General features: G+C 55.5%; 1 pseudogene; it reads left to right on the top strand.

The window, feature by feature from the left end:
- The first annotated feature begins 393 nt into the window (after positions 1-393).
- LOC150010766 (large ribosomal subunit protein uL30 pseudogene) lies at positions 394-1127 on the top strand (annotated as a pseudogene).
- Positions 1128-22987: the final 21860 nt, after the last annotated feature.

Raw genomic sequence — 22987 nt, 5'->3', positions numbered from 1 at the left:
TCCTGGAGGCTGAAGTTCAAGGTCACGGTGCCAGCCACCAGGTTTGGTATCTTCTGGGGCCTCTCTCCCTTTGCACATGGCTGCCTTCCCGCTGCATCTTCCATGCCAGTGCATCCCTGGTGCCCTTCCCTCCTTCCTCCTCGCATAGGGACACCAGTCCCATTGGATTAGGGGCCCACCCTTCTGACCTCCTTTAACCTTCACCACCTTTCTAAAGGCCCTTTCTCATATACAGTCCCAACAAGGGTTAGAGCCTCAACATACGCATTTGGGGGAGACAAGATACAGTCGTACCATCATCTCTGTACGTCACCAGCCTGTCACCTCCCTAAGGCTTCTGAACATGGCCTAAAGGGTTCCCCATACTGCTCTTTTCCAGCTGGAACCCTGGGGGGTGCAGAAAAGAAGGAGGAGGTCCCTGCCGTGCCAGAAACCTGTAAGAAAAAGCGCAGGAATTTCGCAGAACAGTAGATCAAGTGCCTGAGAAAGAAGTTCATGCAGATGATGCTTTGAAAGTCAAGGAGGAAGCTTATCTACAAAACAGCTAAGCACCATCACAAGGAACACAGGCGGATGTACAGAACTGAGATTCCAGCAGCTAGGGTGGCAAGAAAAGCTGCCAACGTCTGTGTACCTGCGGAACCCAAACCGGCATTTGTCACCAGGAACGGAGGTATTGGTGGTGTGCTCCCCAAGGTCCAGTAGGTGCTATAGCATCTCCGCCTTCGCCAGGTCTTCAGTGGCACCTTTGTGAAGCTCAGCAAGTCTTCGATTAACATGCCGGGGACTGTGGAGCCGCACTTTGCATGGGGGTCCCCAAACCTGAAGACCTGACTTGGTCTACAAGCCTCGTCGCGGCCAAGTCAACAAGAAACGAAGTGCCCAGATGGATGACGCATCCATCGCTCGGTCTCTCAGTAAATGTGGCGTCGTCTGCCCTGGAGGACCCAATTCATGAGGTTTCTACTGTTGGAAAACGCTTCAAAGAAGCAAACAGCTCCCTGTGGCCCTTCAGATTGCCTTCTCCACAAGGCGGAATGAAGAAAAAGACAACCCATTCTGTAGAAGGCGGAGGTGCTGGCAACAGAGAAGACCAGACCAGCAGGGTTATTAGAAGGATGAACTAAGGTACCTACCATGGTTATTTCTGTAATCTGGTCAGTTAATAAACAGTGACTGCTTTAAAATGAGAAGAAAAAGGAAGAAAGTCCCCCACACCAAGGCCCCACCTCCTGTTCTCTTTTTCCCAGGACCTACCCCTGCTGGATCCTACAGTACTTACCCGTTCGTTGTCCGACTCTTCTGAAATGCAAGCTCACAGGAAGTAGAGAATTTGTCTAGTTCAGCAGAGAACTCCCAGTCCTTGGAAGAAGGCCTGGCACTTAGTAGGTGCTCAACAAATACTTATGGGAAAAAGGAAGGACTATCTTGCTACCTGCCTCACTACATGTTGCGCTCCCTTCCTCCCTTTGAAACTCTGAGCTCCACTCATGCTGTTCCCTGGGTCTAAAACACACTTCCAACCCTTCCTTTGTCAGACAGGGGTAATTTGTCCACCAGCATTCAGCTCGAGGGGTTCTCCCCCTGTGCCCGCCAGCCCCAGTGTGGGCCCGGTGCCTGGGGACGGGCCCGGGGGTTGCCATACAGCACTGAACCCAGCTGCATGTCCCCTTGTTTCATCCGGCAGGACCGGAACCTCCCCGCGGGCAGGGCTGTGCTGTTCCCACGTCATTTCCCCAGCACCCAGCACCAAACCCAGCTCTCCAACACAGCACAGGTGTCTGATGATGTCGCTAAACATAGGTATCGTGCCCCCTCTGCCCCCCACGCCTTTGTCTTCCCACACGTTTACTTCTTCATTGGATAATCACTGGGCACCTACAACGGAGCGCCTTTCCTGGAGTCTGTGAATTCAGGGCGTCCGTGAACTTTGATGGAAAAAATAACATCTTTGACCTTGCTAACCTCAAATCAGTGCTGGGCATTCCCATCCCTGGCGGCCACAGGTCCCAGGCCAAGGCGATGTTACCAGTACCTGTGACCTTTGTCACCAATAGAGATGTCAGAGGGTTTCCTGTCATTCGTTAATTGCTGTAAATGTTGCAAAACAGCATTTACCCTCCTCGTTACCTTGAAATGCAGTTATTACAGAAGCTGTTACACCCACACTGAATTTCATCATTCAGTGTATTAATATAGAAATACACACATTACTGCATTTGTAATATAGTGAGAAACATTCAATTATATGGCAATGCACTTGGTTTCCTTTATAATCTCACGTCTTATTTTATGCAGTTAGAAACAGTATTTTGAGAGACTCTAGCAACGAATGCGGAGAGAGGAGTGACTGAGGCATAAGCCTACGATCTCATTACCTGAGTGATGGTCTGTACGTATAGGCCTCACTCAATCCTCTCTGCAGCGCTGCCTCCTGAGACTCAACGGTTTGGCTGAACTAAGTGGCTGGGTTGGGGAAGAATGGGGTGGCCCGTGGGCTTCACTTTAAAACTGGTTCCTCTTTTCTATCCTAATGTCTTGGACAGAAAGAGCCCAGAGGTCTGAGAGGGGGAAAACCTAAACTATTTCCCTCAGCCCAAACTAAGTATAATGGGCAAAAGGGTTTTGGACAGGCGAGATGTGCCTGGCATATCTTCCTCCAAAGAAGCCCTTCTTTTTTTTTTTTTTTTTTCCCTAATGTGGGACATTGAAAAATTAATCCCTGCCTTTTGTCATCTAGTGGTTATGGATTGAATGATGTCTTTTAACCCTTTTCGCCAAATCTGTTGCCCCCAGAATACAACAAGGATGCCAGCCTGTTAAACCAAGCACGCCATGGTCCGGGGACAGCCAGCTGACCAGGAGTCTGCACGATCCTTCCCCATGTGGGAAGGCCACCCTCCCCTCCACACCCCCACTCTTATTAGGGATTTCTGGACCCAAGGGTAGGTAGGACGACGACCATGTCCAGCTTGAAGCAGCTAGAGGAGCACGAGACCTTCGCCCATTGTCCTTTACAAGATTACAAAGGGTCTTAATATCTGAGAGGGAGGGATAGTTATTTTTTTATTGTTAAAATAATTAGTTAATCACATATTTACTAAAAAAAAGGAAAGAGAGAAGAAGAAGAAGAATATATGAAAGGCTGAAGTGGGAAAGTTTGTATGTACGAACCATGGGTATGGACTTGGGGGGTGATTGCTGGGGGAGGGGGGTGCTGGGTGGAGGGGAGTAAAAGGGAGAAAGTTGGAACTATTGTAACAATATAACCAATAAAATACATTAAAAAAAAAAGAAACAGTATTTTGAGAAGGCCACCAGAGGACGGGGAGCCCCTGGGCCCCCCCGGTCAGCCTCCTCTAGGATCTGGGTCTCTGACAATGACTAAGAACAGATGAATCTCTACCTCACAGAGCGTTCTCTGGGGCTGAGACAGAGAACACAGGCACACGCGGTAAATGACATCATTACACATCGTGACAAGTGCTGTGGAAGACACACAACAGGGTCAAGGGTACAGGATGACGGCAGGGCGGGGCGCAGGGGGCACTGTCTGGATGCCGAGCTCCGGAAAGGCTCTCGGAGAACAGGTGTCTGAGCAGAGACCTGAAGGGTAAACGCAGGCAGTGGCAAGAACAAGGAGAGGAGAGAGCTGGGCAAAGGTTACAGCAAATGCAAAGGCCCTGAGGTGGGCCCGAGGGGGGACATGGCTGTGTGACCCCAGGCAGGACAGAGATGGGGAAAGGGGATGGAGATGGGGAAGGGATGGAGAGGGCCGCTGGGCCAGTCCTGCAGGCCTCTGCAAGCTGGGGAGGGAGCTGGGGACTCACCGCCATCCCCACGGCCCCCACCACCCTCCCTGCGGGGAGGGGGCTGAGGGGCCAGCGCTGTGATCCCAGCCTCATTTACAGTTGAAAGGCCCCCTGGGTGCAGTGGGGAGACGCACACAGGGGCCAGTGAAGAAGCCTTTGTGCTCGGCCAGCCACCGGACAATGGAGCCTTGGACCAGCCTGGGAGCTGGAGAGAGCAGGAAAAGTGGCTGGATTTGGAATATATTTTGAAAACAGAGATGACAGGACTTTTGATGGGCTGTAGGGGGCGGGCGGGGGAGGAGGGCGGAAAAAGCGGAACTGAGGCAACTCCTTGGCTGGGGGCCTTAGCAACTGGGTGGATGGCAGAGCCAAGATGGAGGAGCCAGGGAGGGGAGCAAGCGGGGGCACGGTGGGGCCCTGGAGCTCTGCTCCTGACTGCACCCAGGGTATCAGCCGGAATCCTGTCACCTGGCTTTAAATGCCCCCCAACCTGGGCCCGTCCCTCGTGCCCTGTCTGGTCCTGCCCTGCCCTCTCAGGCAAGCCCGCTGCACCAGCCAATGTGTCTGCCTGCCGTACCGCTCGAAAGTACTCAATGCCTCCCACTCCATTCTCATCCCAGCTTCCCCAACCCTCCGACTCCCACATCAGGGCCCAGACAAAAGCCCACCTCTTCCATGCAGGCTTCCTGGCAAGTCCTCAGTCCTGTGCTATCCAGGTCCCCTTGTCTGGCGCTCGGCATGTCCTGCCTGCTTTCCTGATATTCTTCCATCCTCCCTCCAAGTGGAGTCCCCTCCAGAGGCAGGAGGGGCCTCTCCCGGCCCACGAGGCTCAGGTGTGCACGGAAGGCGTGAGGGTCGGTCTTGATGCATCTCAGTTCTTTCCACAATCAATCTGAGCGTCCTTGGGTCTGTCAACAGCTGGAGCCATCAGTTTGGGAATCTTTGCTTAGTAGTCTCCCAACCTGAACCGCTCGTTAAAAACTACTAATTGAGTTATTATGAAATGTGACATTTAAAGTACAGCAGTCCTTCTCTATATTTCGGTTCACTTATCGCGGCCTCACTGTATCACGGGAGTTTTAAAATTATATTTAATTACTTATCGCGGATTTTTTGCTCTATCGCGGGATTTTGAGGTACTGTACAGCAAATATTAAAATAAATGTAAGGTTCCTACTTCGCGGATTTTCATCTATCGCGGGGGGGGGGGGGGTCTGGAACATAATACCCGCGCTGAGTGAGGGATCACTGTATCCATGAAGTTCTGGAATTTTTTTAAGGACATTCCAGAGCCATTTTAATCGGAAACACACCAGTGAGGTCCCTCAGTAGCACCAATGGATGCAAAGCCAGCATAGAGCTGGGTTGGAATTTCTTAACTAGTTTTCAGGTCAGGTTGGCAAGGCCACGTGGGGGAGTTTCCTGTGAAAGCCCAGCCCCCACGTCTCTGGTCCCCACCTGGTGAGGAACAGGATGGGGGGTTCTGCACATCTCTGGAGCAGATGGTTTTGTTTCCTCTCCTGAAGCCCAGCACCCGGCCCTGGCGGCATTTGGTCACAGGTGTGTCCTGGCCTCCCATCAACGTCGCGATGTGCTTTGCCCTCAGCCTGGGTCGCTACCGTCGTCTGCCAGGCTGGAAATGCACAGGGGCTCTCGACAGCCCACTACTGTATTTTATGGTAAAACACAACCCTAGGAATTGGAACGCTTTCAAGAGAACCTGTAAGTTCAAAACAACGTCTACTGTATAATAAAAACTCCCTTCCCTCCCAAGCATCTGTCAAGCTCTGAGCCAGCTTTGCATGTACACATTCGGCATGGAAATTCAGCAGCTTTCGAGGCTTAAAGGTGGGGTGATGGATGTCACAGCAGCCCCACAGTTGGGGGCAGCCAGGGGATGCTCTTACTTGGAGACCTGGGGACCTGAATGAAGTACCTGGTGTCTGGTGTGGGGCAGCTGCAGAAACACTGGCTTGCTCCCGTCTTCCGTTTACTCAGCTCTCTCCAGGAGATGAGAGAAACTCACCAGCCCCTGCTTCCGTGCGCCAGGTGGGAGTATAGGCAGCAATGAGCCCGGGTGTTAGGAGCACCTGGACACGAGAGATGAGCCTGGGCACAGGACAGAGGCCACGATGGTTCTGGTTGGCTCCTCAAACTCCGCTTCTATGAAATGAAATCAGCCCCAGCTCTGGAGAAGACAGAATCCAATTTGAATCTCAGCTGAGGCACTGAGCCACTCTTCTCTTGGGCACATTTATGACCTCTCTGACCCTTGGTTTCCTCCTTTGTGAAAGATCATACTTTTAAGGGCTGGTGTGAGCAAAAAAAAAGAAGAAACGGCTCTGAAGTTCAGAGAACCGTGTCTGGCACATAGCAGTTGCTCAATAAATGGTAGCGATTGATATTATGATGCGAGACCCAGTCCATAGTTTGAGGATGTTCCAGGATGCAGGGCCGCACCAGAAGGGAGAGGGCATGTCTCAGTGAGCACAGCCGCAAACAGGCGCGAGCTTAGCGCTACTCCCACCCGGAGGCCTCGGGTCGGTCTTTCTGCGACTCCTGGCTGGCATCGTTTTTGCAGCCTGGTGCTTGAAGCTGCACACCGGCCTGCCTGCCAGACCTCCAGGCCCAGCTGTGCACACCAAGCAGCGCAGATGCCGGGGAGAGAGAGGCATTGATGAATGTAAAGGAGACCAGGGAAGACTTCACAAGCCAGACAGATTTCGGCAGCGTATTGATTTTGGAAACCCATTTGCAGAACTCATTTGAGAGCTCGTTCAGGAAGCCTGTCCACAGCGTGGGGCCTGGGAAAATGAAGCAGAACACTTGTTAATTCCTTCTGGGGCTCTGCGGCCATCGGGCCGTGCCAGCCCCCCCTCCGTGGACTGCGGGGCTCGCTGGTTGCACACCTCTATTCCTCCAGCCCTCCGGGGCCCCGAAGCGGGCAGCAGAACCCCCGCCTGTGTTCCGGAAACAGCGACTGTCTGCACAGACCAGGAGGCAGCGGCTGTCATTTGCACACAAGGGACACTTAGTTCCATTCTTTTTGTCTGCGTTTTTCTCTCGGCATAAAAATGTTTCTTAACATTAAGAGGTGGATAGGACAGTGGGTCTGTTAATCTTATCGACGTTTTAGCCCACCAAAATGCGTGTTAATCACAGTTCCCCATAGGATAATGACCCACTGGGTCACCCAAAACCTAGATCTAGGTTCCTACGGTCTTCTGTGTGGATGACGCAGCTTCAGATGAGAGGCAGTGAGAGTCAGGAGGTCTGGCAGGTTTTACCTGGAGACAGCATGTCCATTATCACATCTGCTTGCCATCCTTGAAGAGGCATCTATTTTTTTTTTTTTTCATTTAGTTCACCAGGCTGAGGCTTGAACCCCAATGCTGCCACTCACTAACGGCTTGATTTTGAGCAATAAAACCTCTCTGTCTTTTGGTCACCATTTGGAAAATGGGACCTGCTTCACAGGATCGCTGTAAAGTTTATTTCATGGACTCTCAAGGTGCTTCGTTACTGAACCACTAGCGAATGAAGGGGGAAAAGACACTGTCAATCAGACCATGACACAGTGCTTTCCAATCACTTATCCACAGGGATTGGCAAACAATCGACCAGCCACCTGTTCTTATACAGCCCATGAGCTAAGCACAGATTTTATATTTTTAAATGGTTTCCCAAGAACAATAAAATGACATTTTGTGACACCGGATATGAAAATCCAAATGTTCAGTCCATAGATAAATATTATCAATAGATAAATATTACCAATACTTGCGCCCACTCGTTCACAGGTGGCCTCTGGCTGCTTTCTGCTGGGTGCGATGGAGACCGGAGCGCTGGGCCCACATGGCCTAGAACATTTCCCATCTGGTCCTTATTGGGAAAATGGCGCTGAGCGCTGGCTTAGAATAGGTTATACTCGTGAAGGGAACGGTTTTAGACTTATTTGGACAGAGTTGTTTTTGTCACATCCTACTTTGCGTTCTTGATGAAATGTGAACTGTAAGGGAATTCAATTGACTAAAGGTTTCCTAAACCCTCTTCTCATCCGGAGCCCGATGCTCAGTGACCTCTACCCAGGGGCTGTCCCTGTGCATGTCCTCCCACTAAGTAGCGTCCTCCGTTGGGGACTTCACATTTCTTAAAATCCTCCCTCGGGTAGCAAGTGGCTTTTCTCAAGAGTGCCCTTCATTATTTCTGGGATTTTCTTTTTGTCTAGGTCACTAAACCAGCAAGTGCTGACGTTCACGCACAGGTAGAAACACCCACAGCTGGCTGTGACTGACAGCCGGGGTCAAACCGTGCTGAGTTTTTAAACGTTAGAACGTGTGCGTGTGTTGAGGGAGCGTGCTTAGTCAAATCTGTGAAATCTGAGGCTTGGCACACTGCCTGACCTGGAGGGCCAGTCAAGGCACGCGCAGCTCCCCTCTGCCTGCCCTCATCCCGTTCTCAACACGCGCACGTCCCTGTGCAGAAGGAAAAATTGATGAGGCTCTTTGATTGCAACCAACAGAAACCAGCTCTGATTGATTTAAGAGGCACGGAAGGATGGGGCTGCTAACCCAGCTGAGGGAAATGCTGAAGAGTTGAATCTTGGAAAAGGCCAGAACCCAGCACAGGTCTGGGGATCTAAGTTACGAGAAATCTAAGTGACGGTGGATCTTGACTTCATGATGGCACTGGAGTGTATTTGTTCAGGCCCCATTCGGGTCAGGGAGAAGCAAAGCAGCCATGAGGAGGGACCTGGACTCGGGGCTGTGGGTGGGAAGGACAAGGAGTGACACGTTTGGACACTTGGGCTTCTTGAGGTTCCTTGGCCTCCGTCTGGGGGTGCTGAGTGCAGAAGCTCATGGGGGCTTATGGCCCTTTCTCTGTGACAGTAAGGAGAAAACTCACTTAGCAAATTTCAATAATGAGCATAAGACAAGCTGGCTGTCTTCCCCACCTGTCTAGAGCCAGGAAGGACTCAACGTGGACAAAACAAGTTGGGTACCGAAGCGAGCAATGGTCAGTAAGCAAGACCATGTGCCCCCAGCATTATGGGGCTCCATGCAGAACCCCTGGGAGAGCAAAGAAACCCGCCTCCCGGAAGCAGCTTCCACCCAGTCAGGAGAGCAAAGCGTCCCGGAATCAGCTCAGGGTCCCTCCTCTGTGAAGTCGTCCCTGCCCCCCAGCCAGGTTAGAGGGTCCTTGAGTGTCCCCCACTTCTCACATTGCTCCCTCTCTGTTGATTGGCCCGGCTCCCTCTCTGCACTAGGATTCTGTAGAGCGTCAGCAGGACGTGTGTATACAGAGAGAAGACTGCTCTTAAGGACTTGGCTCACGCAGCTACGGAGACAGGCAAATCTGAGCTCTGCAGAGACCCAGGGAAGAGCTGGTGCTGCAGTTCAAGGCTGAAGGCCCTCTGCTGGCCAAGCTCTTCTAGCTCTGGGGGGGCCAGTCTTTACTTCTAGTCAGGCCTTCAACTGACTGGACGAGGCCCACCTGCACCCCGGCAGGCAGTCTGCTTCATCCCAAGCCCACTCATTTATACATAAAACACTCATAGAAACATCTAGAATAACGTCTGACCACATATCTGGGCACTGTGGCCCAACCGAGCTGACAGATAAAATTAGCCATCACTCTAGCCCTGGCCAGTGTGGTTCAGTTGGTTAGAGCATCGTCCCATAGAATCAAAGGTTGCAAGTTCAATTCCCAGTCAGGGCACATACCCAGGTTGTGAGTTCGATCCCCAGTTGGGGTACATATGAGAAGGCAACCAATCGATGTCTCTCTCTCTCTCTCTCTCTCTCTCTCTCTCTCAGCAATGAAACAAATTAGCCACCACTCTCGTCATATTGTGAGGACTTCTCTGAGGGCAAGAACTGGGAGAATTTTCACTTTGTTGCTTTGGTTATTATGGCTGAATACATGTTAGTTAAAAATAATGAATAAAAACAAGCACAGGCTTCAGACATCTGCTTCAATAGATCTTTGCTCAGGGGGAGGGCTGGCCCTGGATGCTGAAGGAGCACTGGGCGCAGAGAGGCAGAACACTTCCATTCCAGCTGGAAGGGACGGGTGCCGGCCGTGTGCTGGCCGCTGGGCATGCGGGACCTGGAGGGGGGCTCTCCGGCAGAGTGGTGGGAGATGCGGGCACAGGGCCCAAGGCCAGTTTCTGGAAGGTCTTCGTGTAGGCTGGAAGAGGTCCCCAGCTTCCTGTCCAGAATCCTGTCCAAAGCTCTAGAAGGTCTGTTTGGCTATCCTGGCCTTGGCTTTTCACAAGCGGGGGGTGGCCAGCTCATTGGGTGCACCTCCGCGAGCTGGGCTCATTGACTCTGGATGGTACCTAGCCCTGGACTCAACCCACAGACTGGCCACGGAGGCTGGGGTTGCCAGTCCCGCTGCAGCCTCTGAGGAAGCCAAGGCGAGGGCTGGCCTGGGGAGGGGGGCCCCGTGGGCAGGAAGGGGCTGCGCGGGGAGGCCCGGCGGGCAGCCAGCCGGCCTGGTGGGATGGAGCAGCCCAGAATTTCCGCGGGGCGAGCCAAGTGTGGAAGCGACTCTCACAGGGTCTGTTCCAACTGCTTGGGCAGCCAGGGAGCATGGTGCCAGGTGCAGCACCGGCAGAGAGACCCGGGAGCAGGGATCAACACGTGGCCCCGGGGGCCTGGCCGCAGGTCAGCACAGCCCCTGCGGAAGCGACAGCAGGAAGGGAACACGGGGTTCGGCAGGGAGAGGGCAAACCCACATCCTCTGGGCCCACGCACCGTGCAGCCCGTCCAGCCCGCAGCCGAGGCTCAGCCCCCCTTCCTGAGAACACAGCATCTTTGTGCCACTTCGGAGGCCCGCTGCCTGCCGGGGTCCTCGCCTGCTGGCGGGGGCGGAACCGGAATTCCCAAGGGCGTTGTCCTGCGGTTCGCACTGCTCCACCTGTGGCTGCGGTCCCGGGGAGAAGGGCCTTACTCTGAAGGACGAGCCACTTCAGGTCTGGGTGAGGCTGGGGCCTCCGGAGGTCAGGGGAGCCCCCGGGCCCCACAGAGCCCGCTGAGCAGAGGCGAGGGCGTGGAGCACTTTCCAAACCGCACCCGCTAGAAAGTCACAGAGCTCTTCTCTTTGGGCCATGAAACCTCCTCCCAAACTAGCTCCTCTTCCTGATTCAGTGCAACTGAATGCAGTGTAACCAATATTTATTGAGCACCTACTATGTAGCAAACACTGTCACGGGCTTTGGCGATAGGTCAGTAAACAAAGTAGAAAAACATCCCTCCTTTGATGTGGGTTGCATTCTGTATAGCTGGAGGGGGTGGGGGAGGGGGACATAAAATAAACAATAGATATACTAAATAAACGGCTGACATAGCATGTTAAAGGATGGTAGCTGCTATGGGAGGGGGGACAAAGCCGAGCCAGGGTGAGGGGCATCGGAGGTACCGGGGCCCAGGGCGGGGAGGGGGCAGGCTGTAGCGTTAAATCGGGTAGGCAGGCACCGTCCCGTGAAGGTGTGCATCTCAGGACAGAACGCCTTCAGGATGGCGTCCGCTGCTTGGAGGGCGACATAATAAAAGGCGGGCCCTTTGGGGAGACACGGGCTCCTCTGACAGGCAACTTTGGCCGAGGACCCCCCAGCCCTTCACGGCCTTGCTGAGCGTTCTCAGAGCGGCCCTGCGGTCGAAGACCCCCCTCCCCCAGCCCAGCCTGCCTTCACCCTCCCCGAGGTCCGCTGCCGCTCCCAGGCCCTCCCTGCTCCCGCCTCACTTCTCTCTCCTTGGAGTTGCTCTACAAAATCTCTCGCCCCACTAATCCCAACTTGGCACCTGCTTCTCGGGAGACCTGGGGAACAGAGCGGGCTGGGCCTCATTGAGAAGGAGAATGGGGACAGGAGCCGTGCGCGGAACGGAGGGCGGCGTGAGCCCGGGAGCGGTGCCACGTCCTCCCAGCCTGGGCCTCGGGGTGTGCTGAGCGTGCGTACTGGTGTCTGTGTCATTCCCCTCCTTGACTTGCTGTGACGGCAGAAACCACGCTGCGAGGACTAGATAAGTGAACAAATGCACAGCAGGGATGGGTAAATGGACGGGTGGATGAATGAACGGGTGGATGAATGAATTGGTTTATGGATAGATGGACAGATGGATGAGCGGATGGATGAATAGGCAGGTGAATGGATGAAGGTACCGGTTTGTGGATAGGTGCGTGGGTGGATGGGTAGATGGATGGACAGATGGACAAATGGATTGGTATATGATTTCTGAATAGACGGATGCATGTATTTATGAACAGATGAATGCATAGGTGGATGGATGGATGGATGATCAATCTCTGTTCTTTCCTGAACAGCAGATCAAGGGAAGGGCAGTGACAAGTATGGTCAGTCCTAGGATGGGCCCTGAGGTAGGTATGAGACTGACCAAAATCATCAGAGGATGTCGGCAGCAGAGCTGGAAAGAAAACCTAATATGCCCGACCCCTAGAATCATCCCTTTGCCATGAACTTGAGCGGCTTCCAAGCTGAAGCCTGACTCTCTCCTCTGGATTTGTACAGAACCTCCTGCTGGAACACTGGATGCCCCCCTGGCCACGGTCCATCCCCAGCCTCCCCTGGGGAGCCTTAGGGGATCCCCTCTACTCCTCACCTGGCCGCCCCTAGGAGCATTGCTCTTCTAAACTTCCGCTTAGCATGTACGACCTCATCACCTTGATTCTCTCTCTCCACCTGCACACTAGGTCTTATTTCTCCAACTGGGCAGGGACTGGGGCACCTCCCCCCACGGCACCTCTCCCCATGGCACCTCCTTAGGAACCTGTGCCATGTGCCCTGTTGTCACTCAGTAAATCTTTGTGCTTGAGCTGCAGAACCATGAACTAGGGTCATCTACAATGAATCTCTCCGTGTTTCCGTGCGAACCCCTCCTACAGGCCTAAGAATTACAGCACGTTACATATATTTGTATATTTCTCATTAGCCTCCCTGCTGGCCCAGCTTTCAGCAAAAACTTAGAGCCAGAAAGCCAGTTTACACGTGCTCCCATACGAGCCACAGATTCAAAACAGCAGCGAAGACTGGGAACTGACCCCGTGCAAAAAGAAAAAAGAAATGACAAAAAAGATGAATTGCCTTTGGAAATAAACGAGAATCACCGTGAGCACAGTGACGGTGTGTGCCAGGGAGGGAGCGTTTGCAGAAATGCCATGTTAGCGTGACAGCCAGGGCCGAGTCATGCGGTTAGCAAACCCGGGGTGCTGCGAAGGCCTAATGATAGTCCTGTTCTTGCTAGGGCTGCACACCTCAGCATCAAAACGTCCCTGCCAGGTGTGCCCAGGGAAGGCTGGCAAAGAGCCAGGTGACTCTCACCTGGAAATCTGCTCAGCTTCCGGGTTTCTCCAGGGCTGCGGAGGGACCCCAGACCTGTGGGGAAGTGGATGGTCAGTGGATTAACATCTGACCCAGAGAGAGAAAGAGAAACCAGAAAAAGAGCAAGCAGGCGAGAACACACACCCAAATCTCTCCGGGTCCCCCCCTACCCCCCCACCCCGATCTCCGCCCCTCCTGCCAGGCCTCCCTTCCCGCGGGGGCTGCCAGCCAGCTCTCCGAAGAGCAACCAGGACAGGAAACAGCAGCAGGCCCCCAGGAGGCTGAGGAAGGGAGGAAATTTGTTTTGGATGTGATGCGCAGATGGAGTGGGGATGGGCAGGGGGGCAGGGGGGTGAGGCAAGATAAGAAGATGCTGTTATTTAACTAGAAAGGAGGGGACGGGGGTGCTCGGGACTCAGGGTGTTAGATCTCTCAGGGCCGCTGCAGAGGCCGCCTTTCATTCCCCGGCGCCGCGTGCACACGCTCCCCAGGCCAGCGCGGTGGCTCTGCGGTCGTAACAACCCCACGCAACACGCAGCCACGAGCTACACGTGGCTCATCCAGACTGAGCTCTTCTGTCAGGGCAAAACACACCGGATTTCAAAGACCTAGTGTGAAAAAAAAGGGCGCTATCTCATTAATGATTTTTGCATTGATTATGCATGGAAATGATTCGACCTCCATATACACGGGTTAAATAAAAGACATGGATATTAATTTCACTGTTTCTCTTGGCTTTCTTAGACGTGGCAACTAGAAAATGAAGGAAGCGGCTCATGTTCGCGGCTGCCATTATGGTCATATCGGTCAGAGCTGGCCTATAACCTCAGGCCCGCCTCCACCCCCAATGTCCAATCATTCAGTTCAATAAACACCCGAGGTGCATAAAGATGTTCTCGAAACGCTGCTGCCTGTTAGAATCGCCTGCTGAGCCCTTAAACCTCTCCCGTCAGCTGTGCTGAGACTCTGTCAGGCTCTCCGGGCGTGGACCTCAGGCTCAGTGTTGTCTAGGGCCCCCCACGGGGTTGAGATCAGGCAGGGAGGGTGGCACAGACAAACCCCAAGGCAGGAGTGGACCCCAGGGCGGGGGGGCAGTGGGGAGGGCAGAGAGTTTCTGGGTCACCTGGGCTCCAGGAGGAGGGGATCTCCTGGAGGGACCACCGTTGGGAAAACGGGTGGAGTCAGAAGCCATGGATCCTTGAAAACTGGGGTTCGGGGTTGGGGAGCCCTGGCACGGCTCTGAGTGACAGAGGGGCGGGACCAAGCTGATCCAGAAGGCGGCTGATTTGTGGCTGGTGTTGGGAAGAGGAGCGGGGAGGGATGCCAGAGGCTCCCCCGGCGTGGGCTCCCGTGGTACAGGCAGTCTGCTGCTCGGGGGCCACCAGCCTGGCTCCCCCACCACACGGTCACCCCGCGAGGGTGGCTCCGCCCTGGCCCAGTTCTGGGCAGGCCCACAGGAAGCATTCACTGGACGAACCAAACGGTCAGAGCGTCTGAGAAAGTGCCTGTGGTCCGCGCCCGCCGGCCACCAGAGCCTTCTGCCCGGTGTGCCCTAAGTTCCCCGCCCTTCCCCCCACTTGACCTCTGGGTGCTGTCTGAGCCGCGGTCAGCTGAGGTCCACCGAGGTTCTAAAGAATGGCCCCTCGCCCTCCTCTCTTTCGCTCCCCCCCACCCCCCGGCACGCCTGTACACACACGCGCGTGCACGCACCGCCTTGGCGACTCAGAGAGCAGAGGGTGCCCGCCCGCCCCTGCCAGCCCCCCTGCGGCTGGCCGCCTGCAGTCACGTATTACAGGAGTTGCGCTAAGTTACGTGAGAGGCGGAACGCAGCCGGCAGGGCAGGAGCGGGGCAGGGGCCGCCGCAGTGTGGACAGACTCCGGACACAGGTCCCCATCCCGGGTCAGGGCAGGCCAGAGAGAGGCGGGTGCTCGGCCAGGCAGCGTCGGGAGAGGGAGAGAGAGAGCAAGAGGGAGAGGGAGAAAGAGGGATGAAAGCTCTCTTCCACGGGGCTGACACCCGCCTGCGGTGAGCAAGTGAGGTGAGGCGCACCCCTGGAAGGAAGCGAGTTGGTCAGAAGAAGACAGGTATGAGCTGGAGGCACACACTTGAGGTCTCTCGTCCTTGGGCCCCTAGGTTATTCCAGCGCGCCAGGAGCCCATGGTAGAAACAGCCCCTCAGTCCAGGGACGTTCCCCAAAGCAGGCTCAGTGACACCCTGAGTCACCATGGAACTGGGTGGAGTCGGAGACGCACCCAGGGCTGGGCCAAAGGCAGAGGCAGGTGCCTGGGATTCTCTCCTTCCACCTTGAGATCCACTAGCTTCCCTGCCCAGGCAGGTGTGGAAGGAGCTAGGAATCCATACGCTGCTTTGGAAGGACACCTGGATGCTAGAGCGGCTGCAGGGGAAAACAGCAACCCCCCCCCCCAACTTAATGGCAATTTCCAGGCTGTTACAGGACAGCCAGGTCCCAGCCCGCCCCTGCACGAGCAGATCTTAGGGAGTGGAGGACTCTGAGCCTTGGGCAAACAGGCTTCTCTCCATCCTTCCTTCAACAGCTGTGCAGCCACTGAGGAAGGTAAAAATGCCCCTTTGACTGGCATCCCTGGCAAGGGTGAGTGGGACCATGGAGCAATCACAATGTTCTCCTGGTTGAATTTTTCAAAACGCCCATGTTCCAGGGTCAAGGCTGTTCTCACGCGCACCAGCCCGAGAGGCGCTTGCCTACCCAGCGTGAGAGACCACACAGCATGAAAGTTACAGCCTGGGTTTAAACCCCGACTGACGCTGTGTGACCACAGACTACTCAGTTGACCTCTCTGGGCCGTGGTTGCCTCATCTGTAAAGCAGGAGCAGCAATAGCACTGACCTCACTGGAGGTTGTGTGGATCAAAGGAAATAATGCATTCAACATGCTTAGCATCCTGCCTGCCACGAGGTAGATCCCCAAGAAAAGAAAAAACTGCTGGCTGCTATTTCTGTTACTACTATGTTAGGGCGCTTGAAAGGTACCCAGGCTAACGGAAATTATTTTCTTTCACGGAGGGAACACAGGCTGCTGATGGTGCAGTCCTGCCAGGGGGTCGTCCCTCCCTGCTCCTCTGAGTATCATCTTTTCACTCAGAGGGGCTCGGCCCACCCTCCTGCAAGCCCTCATTAACACGAACCTGGAGCGGCAGGTCTGCTGGCTTGGGGACTGAATGGTCTGATGAACGCAAGTTTCTACCAGCGAATGCACAGAAAAGCGCATACAAATGACTTCATTTAATATAAGGAGATGCTCATGAAAAAAAGAAAAAGAAAACAGAAGCAAACAAAAAAAATGTCACAGCTTCAGTCCTGTTCGATACCGTCTTTCCCCTCCCGGATTAGCAAGACTCAGAAAGCCCGGTGACCCCGTCAGTGTCATTACGCGAAGGCTGGTTCTGTCCATTCCGAGTCCAGTGCCCTGGTCACAGCGGGAGGCCCCCCGGCGCGAGCCCCTCCCCAGCCTCGCTCCCCCGGCAGCCTAACCCGAGGAGCAGGAGGCCTGAGCCCCAGCGCCCGCTGCCGCTGGCCGACTTCCCTGAGCCTCTGTTTCTGCACCCACAAAACGGGTGTAGAAACACCCTCCCTCGGGAGAGTGAGGCAGTTAAACCGGGTGATGTCTTTCAAAGCGCGGAGCGTGGCTTAGCCAATGTTCTATTAGTATTAAATGATTAACCGCTGCACAGCGGCCAGGAGCGAGCACCTTAAAGCCAGACGGCGTGGGTTCAAACCCCCGAGCGGAGAAACCGGCGTTCCCGCTCTGCGCGTCGGGTCGCACACCTGGGACACCTGTACCACGGGGCTGCCGTGAGGGTCACAGGCGCTACCACGGGAAAGGCTCTCGGAACGGCGCTGGTGCAGGCGCGCGGGCCCAACTCCGCGCCCCTGCTGCTCACCGAAGGCAGGCGGGTCCCAGCAAGGCAGTGACGCGTTCACCTGCGACGCCACCTCTCGCGGTCCCAACATAAAACACGCGTGGCCATTCCCTTCTCTCTCACCGCCTCGTAAGTGAAGCTGAGCTGGTTGGATCAAGGCCCCGCTTTTCCTCCCCTTCAGATTCCTGGGGCCACAGGGCCTCTAGGGACATCAGAGCGACCCCTGGTCCCGCGGGGACGTGGCCGGCCCTCCACGGACCTGTTTCCACCAGGACTCGGAGGCGGTTAGAACACGGCTTGTGGCGGCCGGCCAAGGGGAGTCCCGAGGCAGGGCCCGAGGGCACCCGCCTGTCAGGTGTCCTTTGTCCCTGCACTCAGGGGGCTGCAGCCTGAGACAGGAATCTCCTGGGGGAAACTAAAGCCTCACCTTTACCCTCCTACGTACCAGCCACGTGAGGATTAGCTCCGAATGGAGGTCCAAATTCAGAAACGCGGCCTGCGAGAAGCTGCCTGGCCATCTGCAGGGATGGAACTAAAAGAAAAAAGAAAAGGCTGAGGATGTGGGTGGAGGGAGGATCCTCCTTATCGTTTGATCAAAGGACTGAGAGAGGACACGGATGGGAAGTAGGCTGGGAGGAGGAGGTAGGCCCGCTGCAGGGGTCTGCGCCTGCGTGTTTCTTTGGGGAGCGCTATCCTGGCCCCACTGGACAATGGCGGGTGCAGTCACGGGAACTTGGGGTGTCGGGTCTGTTTCCTGAAACAATGGCGCAGCCTACACTCTGAGGCAAGTGTGAGCCAGATGGAGAGAGGGGAAGCCCTCCTGACGCCCGGCAGCCCCTCCGGAACCCCAGGCTCATCTTGACCTCTGCGGCGGGGCGAGGGCGAGGGTGGGGGTGAGCGTGGGAGGCTCGTCCAGAAGCAACTGTGACAAATCTTAGCTAAACCCCAAGGCACTGCAGCCCCATCGAATGCACACGGGATTTCTGCTCTGCGGGTTGGGGCACTTCCTTGCTGGTGTCATTAGGGGCCACCGCGTTTCGCTGCCCCGTGAAGGGGCCCCATCGCAAGTGCCCGGATTAGGGGAGAGAAATCAGGGAGGAGCCTGAGTCCTGGGTGGTCACTGCGAATGCACGCCCTGCAGGCGGCCTCAGAAACGGGAGAAGATACTCCATGGGCTTCTCAGAGCCTGCAGGGGGTGGCGGCCCCCGGGTCTGGACAGGAAGAAGGAAGAGGGGCTGTTTTCTCCTGAGCATGTCGTGACCCGTCCGTATTTACCACGAGGCTGCTGCTACCCTGCATCTGGGACGCCTGGACCACACCTCCAGCCTCCGTGTGAGGGTCCCACCCCGGTGTACCCAAAGCCCTTCTGCCCCCGTCTCTAGGTGGTCCCGCATCTGTTCCTGGGCCCGCCCAGGTCCCCACCTGCGGTGTCCCCTCCCTGCCCCGGAGACACCAACACGTCCCCAGTCGAAATCCTTCCCTGGCGTTGAGAGAACTGTGTGCAATAGCTGACGGGAAGCACCCAACAGGGGACTATAATGCAGATCCACGAGAACCTGGGGGCGCATTCCCCAGGCTTGGTGCTGGGGGGGGGGGCGGTCTCGGGGCTGAATGTGCCTGAGGGTTATGGGAAAGTGCACCACAGCAGAAGAGAAAAAGGGGGGGCTGGTGCCAAGAGGGGGGTCAGCCTCTGTGAGAGACCAGCACAGCCCCCGAACTGACACTAGTTTTCCCCACAGAAGTCAGCTGCCGGTGCGTGAGCTCGTGGGCACCGTGAAATACACAACACGGCTGAAGGAGGACCGACAGTCCCCTGGCTTCTTAAACAATGGCATTTAAAGAAACTTTTAATTTTGAAGTAACTGTAGACACACAGGAAGTCGCAAAAGTAGCACCGAGAGAGCCTTCACCCAGTACCCCCACGGCAACATCTCGCGTCACTAAAGGACAACCTCCAAACCAGGAAACGTGCGTGGCAGCCGTCTGCAGGCCTGACTCGGATAGAAACAGTGGCACCTCAGTCCCCCCTCGAAGTGGCCCCCGAACTCTGTGTTACCGGGAATGTCGGCAGTGCGCTCGGAAACGATTTGACGCCCAGGTTTACGGGGTCATCGCCACGGCCTCCCCCGACCATCTGTTACCGACAAGAGGCCCTAAGGCGGGTGGGAAGGACCCGCAGCCCCTCCCGCTCCCCGTCCACTTCACCTGAAGCCCCGGGGAGACTGAAGGCCGAGCCAGGCAGCAGCCTGTCCCTGACCTTGTCCAAACACAGGAACAGGCGGAACGGGTGCTGAACCTCATGATCGGGGGTGTCCGGGCTGCCCCGTGCGTCCTCGGGAAATGTCCTTCCGGCCTGCGCCTCTGTCTTCTCATCTGTAAAAGGGAAGCACTAACAGAGCCCAACTCGCGGATGATTGTCAGGATAAAAGGACGCAGTGTTGGGAGAGAGCCTGGAACAGCCCGGCACATGGTAAACCGACATACAGGTTCAATAACCTGGTGACAACCATTAAAGTGCAACATCCGTGTATGACTTCTCAGGAGAGCTGAGCAGGAGTGCTCGGGTTTTTCCCAAACAGCCTGAGGCGCACGAGGCGTTGGGAAGGCCAGAGGTCTCTCGTACGCACTTCATTTATACGGGGACGAGATGCTCTGTGCGCGTAAAACCGATCCACTATGCACGTAAACTGGAGTCGGTTGGAGCTTATTAACCGCGTGCTCTGAACAGCGGTTGTATTTGAGAACGCCCATCAGCCCCAGGAGCGTCTTCCTCCCCAGTCCCGGGCCCTGCCCGCCCCTCTGGTGGGATGAGCAAGACCCAGCCCTGCCAGGTCTACGGGCGCCGTGGGCATGTCCGCAAGGCTGGGTGAGTCTGCGTATTTCTTCAATACTTCCTTGTTTCCTTGTTAGAAGTCCCATGGGGAAGTTCCCCCAATGAAACGAGGGTCCCTTCTGGTGGCCGTCCCAGGACAGCCAGGCAGAACTCTGACCCCGGGATGGAGGTGCCCTGAGCACAGGTTCTGGGGGGTCCGCGGGGGCAGGGGCTGGGCTCTCGCTGGCTGCCCTCTGCCGGGGGCCCTGCAGAGAGGCCAGGAAAGCCAGAGACCCTGCTCTCCCCGGACCACAGCAGCTGGGCCAGGGAAACAGGAGGCTAAACGGCTTATGTGCTCAATGGCGGGGAGCTCCTAATGGGCCCCATTCAAGGTGTCCTAAGACTCAGGGAGTCCGCATGGGGGTCTTCATTTTATGCGAGTGGTTGAAAAGAACAGCTGCGATTCTTGTGTGTGTGTGTGTGTGTGTGTGTGTGTAAAAATATATATACCCAAGTTTACCGTTTTAACCATTTTTAAATATATGGTTCCGTGCCATGAATTACACCACAGTGCTGAGCAAAGATCCAGACAGACGTGAGCGGAGTGGGAACCACAGGCCGGGTACAGAAGGTCAGGGAAAGCCCGGGGTACCTAGCAACCTGTAAAACTGGAAAAACAAGTATCGGAGGGCCTCGCCCCCAGGGCGACCTTTCCTCTCCTGGCCTGCCGCTGGTTGTGCAGTTTGGAACCCCCGACCTTTCGTAGCGCTGGTCATGGGGTTTGGACCCTCCCCTGGTCTGTCCCTAGTCACGTGGTAGACCCCTTAGAAGGGGAACAAAGGGGGCCTCACAGGACTCCCGTACAAGCCCTTGCACGACCACTCCATTAAGCCTCAAGACGATGAGATTCTGACCTACATCACATAACCCTGAGAACAAGGCTCACGCATACTGACCACAGCCTTGGTCAAATCAGAGGCAACATCTAGGCCCTTCGGTTGTGTCCCAGCTCCAGGCCCAGGAGAGCAGCAGAGCCAGACAGAGTGATGCCATGGCTGACATCAGGGCCAGAGGCAATGACCAGTGACCCCCTCTCCTAGGCCCCACCTCCATCAGTAGAGACTGTGACCCTGAAAGGGCACACCTGTTGAACTGATGAATATTCTATTGAGATCCTCTCCTGGGACCTCCTCTAGGGTCCCCACATTTGGAAATCAGATAAAAGCTCTTAGGACTAAGGACCCATCCCGTCTCCCTCTCTCTTTCTCCCCCCCCCGCCCCCCCGCCATGCCTGAGCATTTCCTCCCCTTTTCTTCCCTCAAGGCACGTGTGTTTGCCTTCTTTCTCCTAAGCTCCAAGAGCCCTTCTTTTCGCTGCGTCACTTAGAAAACTGAGCCCACGCAGACCAGCTAGCTCACTTCTTCTACCTCTGTGACGTTCTAAACATTCTCTTATAATGAGAGTTCTGACTGTGAATTCTTTCTTAGCCAGACTCAAGGACCAAGGTGTAACTTTGCTGGTAACATCTGGTCCTGTTTGCTGTTAATGTCACCACTGTTTATTTCCAAAATCTTTTCATCACTTCGAATAGAAACTCTGTACCCATTGGGCAATAACTCTCCATTCCGCCCTCCCACCAGCCCCTGGTCAACTCCAGTCTACTTCCGGTCTCTATGGATGTGCCTACGCTCGACATTTCATGTAAGTGAAATCATACAACATCTGTCCTTCTGCGTCTGGCTTATTGTATTCAGCATAATGTTTCCAAGATTCACCCACTTTGTATCGTGTGTCGATACTTCCTTTTAAGATGGGATACTATTGCATATTACAGACAGACCACATTCTGTTTATCCATCCATCTGCCAGTGCACACGGGGTTGGTGCCACTTTTGGCCACCGCGAGTACCATTGCTGCTAGGGACACGGACGTACGGTATCTGTTTGAGTCCCCGTTCCCAGTTCTTTGGGGTATATAATTGGGAGTGGAATTGCTGGGTCTGTGATAAGGAAAGCTGCACTTCTGCTTCAAAGCTTTACTTTCTTGACTAAGCCTGTCCTCGCCTACTGGACGGGGGCCGCATGGGCCGTGCCTCATGCGGGCCACGCAGCTGGAGCTCAGTCACATGAAGTAACCCGTGCCTTTGTTACGGTAAACGGCACACGGGGCCGCAGGATGACCAAGAAACGTGAACAAAGCAAGACAAGAAGTGAAGTGTCCGCCCTCCATGTAGGAAGCCTCAGGCACCGAGGAACTCGCCTGGGCACTCGAGAGGGGACAGAGGGGGTTCTCTGCCTGGGACTGGAAGCCCAGCTCAGCATGGGCAACACACTTCCCTTAGGAGTTACTGATATTTGCTTAAAATGCTTAGCACCCTCCCTGGGCCATCCGACACCCTATTACTCCCACTGACGTTAGGACGGCCCTCTTCCCAAACTTGTCCTCCGTGCGCCCTCCGTGCGTGAGGCTGAGGGACCGTCTCCCTCCCTGAGCAAAGACACCCCGCCATTTCCCGGGAAAGGCAGTGCCGCCAGGTGTGTGGGGACAATGACGTGGCCTCCGCTGTACTGTGAAGGCTGAACTGGCTGATCAGTGAGAAGCCCCTAGGACAGCGCCTGGTGTTCTTATTCTGGGAGTGAACGTTCCTCGAGGGACAGGAAGAGAAGGCCGGACCGGACGCTCAGGGAGCAGGCTGGGAAAGGGGGTCACTGGCGGGGGGGGTTGTGAGCTGCCCAAATCAAGCTACCGCAGGCCAGAGCGTGGCGGGAAGAGGCAAAGAGGGGTTCAGCCGTTAACTGTGGGGCGGCACCGACGAACGACTGGGATGGTTAAATTAACTTCCAGGGGGGTGTTTCTGAGGTTCCCCAAACCGAGAGGAGGGCCAGGCGCCGCGGTGTCCCAGAGGCCCCTCCTGCTCGCGTGCCCCGGGGCCTGGCGCTCTCTGCTGGGGACGCTGCGGGGTCCCGCCCCCACCAGGATGGGCCCATGTCACCTCCTCCCACCCCGTTGTCTGCAGCGCACGGAAGCCAGACCCTCGCGGCAGCCCGCGTCTTCCCGCGCCCCCTAGACTATGGGACGACGGGCGTCTGTCTGTCCTTCCAGCCAGCCTTGCTGCTGCTGGT

The sequence above is a fragment of the Furipterus horrens genome, unplaced genomic scaffold, assembly GCF_987537825.1.
Source record: "Furipterus horrens unplaced genomic scaffold, mFurHor1.1.pri manual_scaffold_5, whole genome shotgun sequence".
Classification (NCBI taxonomy): Eukaryota; Metazoa; Chordata; class Mammalia; order Chiroptera; family Furipteridae; genus Furipterus; species Furipterus horrens.
Note: the sequence above shows the minus strand (reverse complement) of the source record. Positions and strands in the feature narration are given on the sequence as shown.